Below are 11,269 nucleotides of genomic sequence, written 5' to 3' on the forward strand. Positions count from 1 at the left end.
TGATACCATGTAGCAGCAATACTATTCAAACATGTTATACAAGATATGCTAATATATACTTTTTTGTTCTTGTGATTTCCTTTTGATTAAAAAAAATAAAAAAAATGTTATTATGTATTTTTTTCTTTTTGGTTGTTTGTAGGAAAAAACAACAAAAACAGAATAGTTATGAATAAGGATGAGTTGCATAAAGTGGGTAAAAAGCATACTTGTTTATGAAAGTTTAATGTGTTTCCATTTTTGTTCAAATAAATGGAGTGTATCATTGTTTAGGGCAATTTCTTTTCCAATTTGAATCTTCAGTTTTAAATAATTGATAAAACAGTTCATGGTAGGTCTTTACTTCCTGTTTTTTATGCTGAATATAAAATATTTCATTAATATAATTATGTTATTCACAGCGTTACTAACCTCTTGTATGTTGAAGGTATTTACCCCTAAACTGATGTCTAAGAGAGATAGTTTAACATTTAATTGTTGTTTCTCAAGAAAGATTGTTAATTGATTCCATAGAGATTGAATATGTTTACACTCCCAGAAAAGGTGTTCTATTGTTTCAATATGTTACTACACATATCACATAGATTTGTGTTGGATAGGTTGCACTTAAACAGATGTTTATTTGTAGCTACGATTCTCTGGAAGTATTTATATTGAAAGTTTCTCAGTGTGCTATCAGTAGTTTATTTATATGGCATGACAAATATTTGTTTCCAATTAAATTCTTTTTCTCCAAGAAGGTTTTGTCATTTAGCTTGAGCTTTAGAGATTTCTGGAGGGTTTTAAATTTGTAGTGTGTAAAATATTTTGTTTGTTTTGTTTTGCAATTATGTTTTCTACAAATGTTTTTTGAGTACATGGTGTGTTATTTGTATTGGTTACAGCTTTTATATGTATGGGTATACTTTTGATCAATGTGTAGTACATCAGGAAATTACTTGTAGGTATTCCGAATATGTAGCATAAGTTATCAAAAGAATAGAAGTCGTTTATTCTGTCATTAAATGCTTTTAATTGATAAATTTAAACATTGGTTTAGCAGTTTTTCTTATGTGCTTAACTGCTAAAATCAGATACAGTACGACAGGCGATTTACACATGTTTAGTGGGAACACCCCCGTCCCAAATGACATTATATAAATAGTCACATATGCTTTAATTTATTTGATACTTTATAAAAACGAAGAATGTTTGCGTTTATGTAATTCTTGAGCACATTTATCCTCAATATTTACCAGAATTTGATTGAAAAATGTAATATACTGGATAATCTGGTAATGAATATCGACAGGATAAAAGCAAGTATGCAGTACTTGAGTCTGGTTGATACTGATGTATTTGGGAATCAATCGTGTTAAATTATATGTAACTATGCCTGAAAAGGTTCAACAATTGAAAAAAAAAATCTTTATAAATGTAAAACAAGAGCTGTCAGAGAAGTATTTTTTTGGAGGGGGGGGGGGGGGGGGGGGGGGTAAAGAGGGGGTATAATGTGGGGTGTGGTCATTTATTAGACAATCTTTCAAAAATAAAAAAAGGAGAAAAAAAAAAATTGGGGCGTAGGGGGGGGGGGGGGGGGGGGGTGAGAGGGGGGTATAATGTGGGGTGTGGTAATTTGTTAGATGATGTTTGAAAAAAAAAAATTGGGAAGGGGGGTAGGGGGGATAGGGGGGGTGGGGGTGAGAGGGGGGTATAATGTGGGGTGGGGTAATTTATTAGATGATGTTTAAAAAAAAAATTGGGGGGGGGAGGTTGGGGGGGAGGGATTCTGGGTAGGGGCGTGGGGTAAAATAAAGAAGTAATGGCAATTTAAGCAAAATGTTTTTAATAAAATGTGATCATAAATAAAGAAGTTATGGCAATTTAAACAAAATGTTCAATTATCTAAGTGTAAAAGGGGCCATAATTATGTAAAAATGCTTGATACAGTGGTCTGCTCTTGTTTATAGGTTGGGGTCATGTTGGTAAACAAGTATGCAAAATATAAAAGCAATATGTCAGAGGATATAGGAAATATTTGGGGTAGTACGCAAACTTTAACATAGATTTATCAATAATATGCATATTCTAAGTATAAAAGGGGCACTATTTATGACAAAATGCTTGATAGAGTTGTCTGCTCTTGTTTATAGGTTGGGGTGATGTTGGTAAACAAGTATATGCAAAATATGAAAGCAATATGTCAAGGGACAATGAAAATAAATGGGGTAGTACGAAAACTTTAACAATTGCTGCTTAAATCTAAGTGGAAAAGAGGCCATAATTATGACAAAATGCTTGATAGAGTTGTCTGCTCTTGTTTATAGGTTAGGGTCATGTTGGTAAACAAGTATGCAAAATATGAAAGCAATATGTCAAGGGACAATGAAAATTATTGGGGTAGTACGAAAACTTTAACATTTGCACGCTAACGCAGACGCCGAGGTGAGTAGGATAGCTCCACTATATATATTTCATATATAATAGTCGAGCTAAATACCCATTTACATGGAGGCTGCCCTCCCCAACCCACCAACATCAGCTCCTTGGCGTCTGAAAGAATCCTGTGCAAAGCACTGCTCTTGTTCACAAGGCAAGTGTTTAAATTTTTTGCCAGATGACAATAGAAGGACAAAAGGCAATCAGCACTTGATTTACAAGGCAGGGGTGGCAGGTCAAAGAACATCCAGTGCTTCTATCACACACACACACACACACACTCACTCACATCTTAGAGGGAGCATTTTTCTCATTATTGAAGAAAATTGGTGACAGATTGTAAATCAGGGATGGAAATTAATGTTTTACAATTGGTTGCCTACACATGCAACCATCTTTAGTATTTTGGTTGCAAAGCTACATGTGTAAAGACTAATGAGCCCATTAATAATACGGGCATTACCATGCACATGTAGTTGTCATGTTTATCTTATACTTTCTTTAAATAAAGTTATAGAATTACTTAACAATAACATTTACTAACATGACACACTTTCTGTGTATTATGTCTTTAAATGAGTCTGAGTTTAATCATTTCCTTGGCCTTGATAAATCAATATTATTATATGAATTATTAATCGTTGCCAATTTTTATCATTTGCATATTTTTTTTTTAATGTTTAATTGCTTTGACATGTTTCAAGCCTTAAAAAGCTTAAAAGATTCTATGAGAGTAATGGATGGTGTTGCACGATTGGTCATTGTTTGCTCGGGTACTACTTGAATGTACCCCGGGTACGGAAAATATATTAACAGTAACACGTACACAGCCAATTTAAACTGTACTCAAATTTAATTTCCGCAAAAAAGTCCTAAAACGTGCAGCAGTATACGAAGATAAGATAAGATTTATTTTGAGTCGGCAAGAGTGAATAAAAACAATTAACATAAGCTTATGCAGCTTGTACAACCGACTATAAAACATGAAGAATAAGAATAACAAATGTACAAAAGCTGAAAGACTGAAATCAATTTGTAAATTAAAAGACAAATATACATAAAATATAAAGCATGATATCATAACATCAGATATGGATAATTAAAAAAGGTTAAGATTAATCTGCTTAAAAGTCAGATAATTATTTAATAAAAAGAATAAAATATCCACTAGATATGTTGTAAAATAGGTAGTAGGTTTAAGCAATTGTTTCAAGTATAAAGCATTTATAATACGGCGTTGTTACTTGTCATATAGCATTTAGTTAGCATATATCCGTAAAAACATGAAAACATGTAAGGCATGTAACATAAAACAGAAACAAGCGCGTTAAGTTTACTGGGCATGCAGAGCACACAAAGCAACATAAGGCATGCAAGGCATACAGAGCATACACATCATGCAGAGCATACAAAACATACTATTTAAAGCATATGGAGCATACGTAGCATGCAGAGTATACAAAACATACAAAGCACACAGAGTATACAAAGCACAAAGTACAAAGCATACAAAGCAAGCAAAGTAAATACAAAGCATATCAAGTTAACAAAATATGCAAGGCATACAAAGCAAACAAAGTATACAAGGCATACCAAGCATACCGGCATACAATGCAAAACAAAGCATACAATCACGCAGGCATACAAAATATGCAAGGCATACAAAGCAAACAAAGTAAGCAAGGGATAACAAGCATACATAGCACACAAAGCAAGCAAAGCACACCAGGTATACAAAGTATATAAAGCACATAAAGCATACAGAGCATGCTAAGCATCCAAAGCACACAAAGCTAAGCAAAACTAACACTATATAACATTATAGTAGAAAATAAACTTAAAACTAAATGATGTGATGCTCCCTTGCTGTGGAAATCCCATTCAGTCTACAGCGTTTGCACCTACAGATTTTTCCATTCCATGTCCCAATTAAAGTTTTAAATAGCAAAAAATTTGTACATTTTCTAAAATCTTCTGGTAGGGAGTTCCACAGCGAGGGGGCAGCATATCTAAAAGAATTTTTACCATATGTTGTTGTGCGTACCTGTTGTATCTGTAAAATATTGGTATATCTAAAATTTATGGTTGACCGTCTCTTAACAATTAAATCATTTAACAAAGGTGGAGAAATTTCATTTATGATTTTAAATGTTTCAATAGCCATTGATCTTATACGTCTTATTTGCAAGGACGGAAGGTCTACCTTTTGTAAAATATCGCCATAATGAGTGCTATAGTCGTTGTTTATAAAACGAATCTCCTTTTCTTGAATTTTTTCCATCTTTTTAATATCAGTTTCTGAACAGAAATGCCAGGTCATTGGGCAAAAATTAAAATTTGATAATACAAAGATATGGAAAATTAAAAGCTTGTTTTTTTACACTTAAATTTTTACCAACTCTTTTTAAGATGTTTATTTGAGTGGCAGCCTTCCTACATAATCCCACAGGCAGCAGTATCATAAATTTGCCCCCCCCGCCCCCCCCCCCCCCCCTCCGGGACCCTACCCTCCCCCCCCCTCCCCCGAGCTTAACCCATGGGTTCCAGATTGTTAAATGTACACCTATTGTGTATGGTTTGACTTTTCAACAACGAATATTGACTATATGCCTATTGCTGAAAGATTGTGGAACACTGGACGTGACCTTTTTCATCGAAAACACACATGTTCGGTTCCCATGCAGTTGCCGACAAAATCCAACTGGATTCGTTAAAAGACAGTAAAAGCAACGAGATTACACTACTAACCGATCTCCTGCTCGGCTAATAACTTTAATATTCAATTAAATTTGACTTTCTCGCTATATGTCACTCGGTGTTTCATCTACACATGTACACCATTTTAATTTTATAACGCGTCATCTGGTTGGTTGTTCTCATTGTGTTGGCCAATGATATGGCGTTCTAGAACCGAGTATTCGATCGACAAAATATGACAGCAAAACACAGACATGTAGCGAGAAAGTCGAATTTAATTGAATATTAAAGTTATTAGCCGAGCAGGAGATCGGTTAGTTGTGTAATCACGTTGCCTTTACTGTCTTTTAACAAACCCAGTTGGATTTTGTCGGCAACTGCATGGGAACATGTGTGTTTTTGATGAAAAAGGTCACGTCCAGTGTTCCACAATCTTTCAGCAATAGGCATATAGTGCGTTTCATACCTTGAATTCTTAAATTCTTTAGAACAAAAGCTGCATCAATATTCTTTTTTTAATATAATATTAAATTGAATAAAGGGCAATTTACAAAATTGACGTAAATATGAACATAATTAATTTGAAGATATTAGCCAACAACTAAATATTTATTATTAAAGCCGACCATGACCAATCAATCAATAATTTTGAGTTATAGATTAATTTAGAAATGTTTTAACAACAAACTTTCAAATAATTTCTCCATACGAAAGCAAGCTCCATTTTGATATTCGAGTTCAAGTAATATGAAAAACTAATAAGACAGAAAGAACGATTTTGTTTTTTACCTTTGAATCGTGTCCGTGAACATTTTCGGAGGAGGAAGAAGATGAAGAGCATATAGACTTGGATAGTGAGCCCGTGTCCTTCTCGCTGGATGATTCATGCATAGGGTATGATCCCGACTGCTCGGAAATGGAATTAGAGTCCATTTTGTGCATAGATTTGGCAGAAAAAAACGACTTTATTATTTAGTATAACTGTCAGAAAATGTACCATTACATTTGTCAAAACCTCCGTTTAAGAGAGCTATGTTTTGGCCCAAAGATATATCAATAAATTCCAACAAGAACGTTTATCCCGTTTGGTTATTATTATTTGTTAAAAATTAAATACACGGTTATTACATTTTGGAAAGATTCATTAATTGAAATGATAACTTTTCGAAAGACAATAAGCAATTATAAATCCATCGAATGAATATAATAAGTTTTAAACAAACGCGGGGTGTAGCCTATTTTCTTTTTGGTAATTATAGCCAATCAAACAGCCACATTGACAAACAAGCACCGCCTACTTTCATATTGCAATGAGCTTTGTTCATTCAATTGCTACTATGGTATAACTGCATATTTGATGTGTCTGTAATATTGGAAGTATGAAAGGTGAATATGTTATTGTTTTGCATGATATTTGTATTGTGGAAGACATATGAATGTAATTAAATTTACCTCGTGAAGTCATTTTATGCGTGTCTTCTTTTCTGAAATAATCATAGAGTGATAGACATAAAATGATAGTCACACAATTCTAGTCATGCAGCCTCCTAGGCTAGTTCTTCTTGAATGCTCGGAGCTTTTATGAGTACATACGAACAGCTCAGTATTCTTTCATATAAAATCAAATTCCATGTCAATAAATAAAGTCTCAAGTTTGTCTATAACATCGAATTCAATCAACCTAATGCATTGTAACAAACAATGCTAACAAACTACCAATTCAAATTGACATCAAGGCATTTTTTTGTGGATAAATGTTCAAAATAAAAATTAATAAGAAACGTAATCAAACTGAAAACTGAAGTTTTGAATTGACAATTCTATCTTACGAAGGTCCCAAAGATAGTCGGTGTAGCACGCTTGGTTGATTAGACACAAGATTTATCTTTCCGAGGATTCTGTTGATAGTCGATGAACACATATATGCATACTTTCATGTACAGAATGTTTGGCATTTTCGATTGCAAAAACTTAAACATTTTGTGAACTGTTAACGTGTTTAAAACTTGGATTAATGTCATTATTCTGCGAGCACTCTGCATCAAGTAAGTTGTTTTAATTTGAGAATAAATTTATGATCTGTGTGTGTTTATTTATGCCAGAAAATACTTAATGTTGCTAATTTTACCATTTAAAGTGCAGCCTGGAATCTGGGCGGCAGAGTTTCCATGAAAATCTTGTTACCAATAGCAACTTCCAGCGACCCGGAGGGTCAATAGCTGGCAGTTGGATTATTCAGGGACCTATTTATTGGTATAGGTCCATGGATTATTGTAACTACCACATAGGCCTTCAGTGATTTTTTTCACCTATATGGGAATGGCGTCGGGGCCCGTCCAAAGGGGAAAAACGCGTCGTTTTTAGGAAAAGGGAAATTAAAAAATTCACTCTTTTATATGTAATGATATTTATTATATGAATACACATGTATGTATGAATGTAATATTCACAGCTGAATGTCTCTGTCCTTTTTCTTAAATATATATCAATGATTTTTTTAACATTAGTTTCAGACTGTTCAGCCTTTATGCACACTGAGTTTCAGTTTTTCTAGCCATTTTGAGTCTAAATGGGATTTTTTAAATCGATACATTGGCAAATTTCAGCATTTTTTATCAATAAAATGGATCAAATTGGAATATTTTTATCAACAAATATTGACACAATATAGATACATCAGACCTTTTCCTGATCATTTTGGGAAAACAATGCAATTCATGTGGAAAGTCCACTGATTTGGGAAAAACTAATTTAATATAACTCTTTATAATAATTCAAAATCATATTTATTTTAGTTATATACTTTGTTAGTTGTTAATGATATAAATTTGAGATATATATATCATTAGACTGTTCTCTCTAAAAAAAAACAAAAAAAAACATTTTTTTTTTTTAAAAGGACCTTTTCACAGATTTTGGCATGTTTTGAAGTTTGTCATTAAATGCTTTATATTGATTAATGTAAACATTAAATTTCAAAAGCTCCAGTAAAAAATCAAAAATAAAATTTAAAAAAGGAAAAAAAAGTAGCCCGCAGCAGGGCTCGAACCAGCGACCCCCGGAATCCTGAAGTAAAAACGCATTAGCCAACTGAGCTTTTTTTTTTTTTGAATCAGAGTTTATTTACAGGTCCTACCGGCCTCTTCACGAGGTCTTTGAGGTTCGACCTGCCCCTGTGACCTTTCAGGAGATAAAAGTTGTTTTAAGTCAGAGTAGGTCAGATTTACCCCGGGTGTCCGGGTGTTTTGCCAAAGGTTTTTACTTTTAGTTTTAGTAGCGTTCAGTGCACGCTGGCCAATGAGACCTTAATGTGCCCTGTACTGTATTGTTGGTGATGATTTTGTGATTAGGTGTAATGCTGTGTGCATGAGTAGTGTGAATTTGTTTGTTATGTAGGGGTTTTCTGTGTATTGGTTTGCTTAGGGTGTTGTGTAGGTTAGTGTTGTGTGTATGTGGGCGTTATATAGGTGTGTTCGGTGTACTAGTTTGTTTGGGGGTGCTGGGTAAATGGGTGTTATGTAGTTGAGTTCTAGGTGATAGCCAACTGAGCTATCCAGCCAAACATACATAAATGCGTTTTTTTTATACCTAATATCATACATGCCAGAATTTTCAGGTGCAAATCGGGACATTCCATAAATAATTGTCGGGAAATTTGACCAAAAAGCAGGACACATAAAACAATCAATCATTCCATCTTTACTTCAGTCAGCAGTCAGTTTAAAACTTACAAAAACTCTACTTTTCTGCCCAATTTTGACGATACATGTGTTTCAGTGAACACAGCGTTCTCCAGAAGTAAACAAACTAAATTAAAATAAACTGACTTGTGGGGTTTGGGGATATGCCTCGATTTGACATCCAATTGGTACAGGGATATCCCCCAGAACATATGTTAATCGTGTGACGCGATGTGAGCGCATCGTCACTTTTCTTATTCAAACAATTGTCAATTTACTCCAAATTTGGATTGATGCAAAATGTAACAAATTATTTTCTGAAAATCAGTTGAAAACGAACGTTAATTTATGTGAAACATTGATGCGTATTGTTCAGCATCCAATTTGTTTGATGTACACAATCGGTGTTTTGACAGGTTTTATAATCTAAGGTGGTATAATACACAGGATAATAGTGTTATGGCGTTTATTTCTGTATGATACATCTTTCGATAGCAATAAGAGACCCCTATCATAAAAACACCGTGGTGTGAATGCCTGATAAAATCAAAAATTTGTGGATAAGGTTTCAGAAACAACACTGGTGCACTCGAGTAGCGGAAGCGTGTTGTTAATTGGGGGCAATAAAGGGATTAGCGATGGTAAGTTTTAGCCACACAGAGCTAGAATAGCGAGTTTTATAGGGAACTTAAAGACTTTACATTGTTTTTTACGAATGTCGGGACAAAAAGTCTCATATCGGGATGCCGGGACAAAGGGCCCAAAAGCAGGACCGTCCCGCCGAGATCGGGACGTCTGACATGTATGCCTAATATACGCAATCTTCGTAGTTTCACAAATTTAAACGACAACAACAGAACTCTTCAAATTATTCAATCGTTTCGCGTTGCAACGCTTTATAATTTTTGGGTTTTTAAATCGTCAAAAGATGCATATAATGGCTATATTAGACCATGACAAATGTTCAGTAATACTGTTTCCTCACAAATATCATATCTAAACCGAAAATTTGCGATTCTGAAACAACTTTTCTCAATTTTGACAATTTACAAAACCGTGAAAAGATCCCTTTAATTCTGGAGGGGATTTTTTCTAAAAAATTGGGGAAAAATATATACTCTTTTTGAGGGGAATGGGGCCGAATATCGGCCCCGAAATTGCCATAAAAAACACTGGCCTTATATAATTGCAAAAATATTAAAACAATATTTATATATTTATCATATTATTATTGAAACAATCTATTGATATAATTCAAAACATGGTAGTCTATTCTTGTTGAATATAAAGCGATCCTTGATTGATGAATAGAAATAATAATTTCAAAATGTTGTCATGGAGCAAGTGACATTAGACACAGTCAGTAGTATTGCACTATATGGATTTAAAAAAAGAAAGGTTGACAAGTGCATTAGAGTGCATAATTATAAAACCCGTTAAAATGTAACATAGATACATGTATACAAATCAGTTACTGTTCCTTTATAAAAGTAATTAACTTAGAAGCAGCCAGTTTTGATGTAATCTTGAAACATTACGATTTTCTGATTCGCAAGGAAGTATTTCACTCCAGCTAAAAACTATTTTTAATTGCAAGTAATTCTGCTCTTAGGTACTATCAAATATAAAAACTGTGGTTTCTACACTGACTTCGGATCAATTGTTTTTTTAACAGCATTATGTCTCTTTGTGGTTATTGAAATGACAATAGCTGTTTGCTACTCTGCATTCATGTAATTATACGGAAGAATGGATAGATATTTTCCTTTTTTTTCCCCAAAAACGTTTGTTTTCTAAATGTCTTATTTAAGAGCTGTTTTTTTGCTTCATAGAGAAACAAAACATAAGACATTTATTTAATATTTGTTGTCTGTAAAACATGGTAAAACACCACACACCAGCTGTTTTTGCATGAAACTGTCCTGTTTAATTATTGCTCCATGCTTAAATGTCTTTATTAAATTATGCCATGCCTGGTGTTGAAACATTTAACAGGCTTCTTTTAAATAAGTTTAATTTGTTACTTTAGTTGTTTTATTGCCATGGAAACCTTACATTTTCTAGTCTTTCACTTTCATGTTCTCTCTCAGGAAATATTACATGATCAGACACCTGATACGAAGTTCTATTAATTGTCTGATATTTATGTTGAATGCTTTTGAAAGAAAAAATAATTCCAAAATATGTTTGGAACAATTTTGAACTTTTCAGTATTAGTTATGAACTAGCGCAAGTTTTCTGGAATCTGCTGCACATCATATGCAAGGGGGTGAACATAAATGATGTATCAGTAGGACATATGCAAGGGGGTAAACGTAAATCATCAGTAGGGTTAAAACAAGATTTCAATGTCTATGTTATAAAGATGGCAAATTGTGTTGCCTTTATTTCAAACATCAGATACATGTTCATCAGGATGAGTACAACATGTTAATTGTGAGCTTTTATGATCGCCTTTTTCAGTCGTGCATTGT

The 11,269-nt window shown here is 33.7% G+C and overlaps 1 protein-coding gene across 2 annotated transcripts in view; it reads left to right on the forward strand.

The window, feature by feature from the left end:
- The first annotated feature begins 6,372 nt into the window (after positions 1-6,372).
- The window catches only part of LOC127878147 (ankyrin repeat domain-containing protein 50-like), a 43,373-nt gene continuing 38,476 nt past the window's right edge, over positions 6,373-11,269 (forward strand). For both annotated transcript variants that reach the window (XM_052424583.1, XM_052424581.1), the window contains exon 1: positions 6,373-6,501. The gene's annotated coding sequence lies outside the window, so the exon portion shown is untranslated. The remainder of the gene's footprint in view (positions 6,502-11,269) is intronic.

This window comes from Dreissena polymorpha, chromosome 4 (genome assembly GCF_020536995.1).
Source record: "Dreissena polymorpha isolate Duluth1 chromosome 4, UMN_Dpol_1.0, whole genome shotgun sequence".
Taxonomy (NCBI): domain Eukaryota; kingdom Metazoa; phylum Mollusca; class Bivalvia; order Myida; family Dreissenidae; genus Dreissena; species Dreissena polymorpha.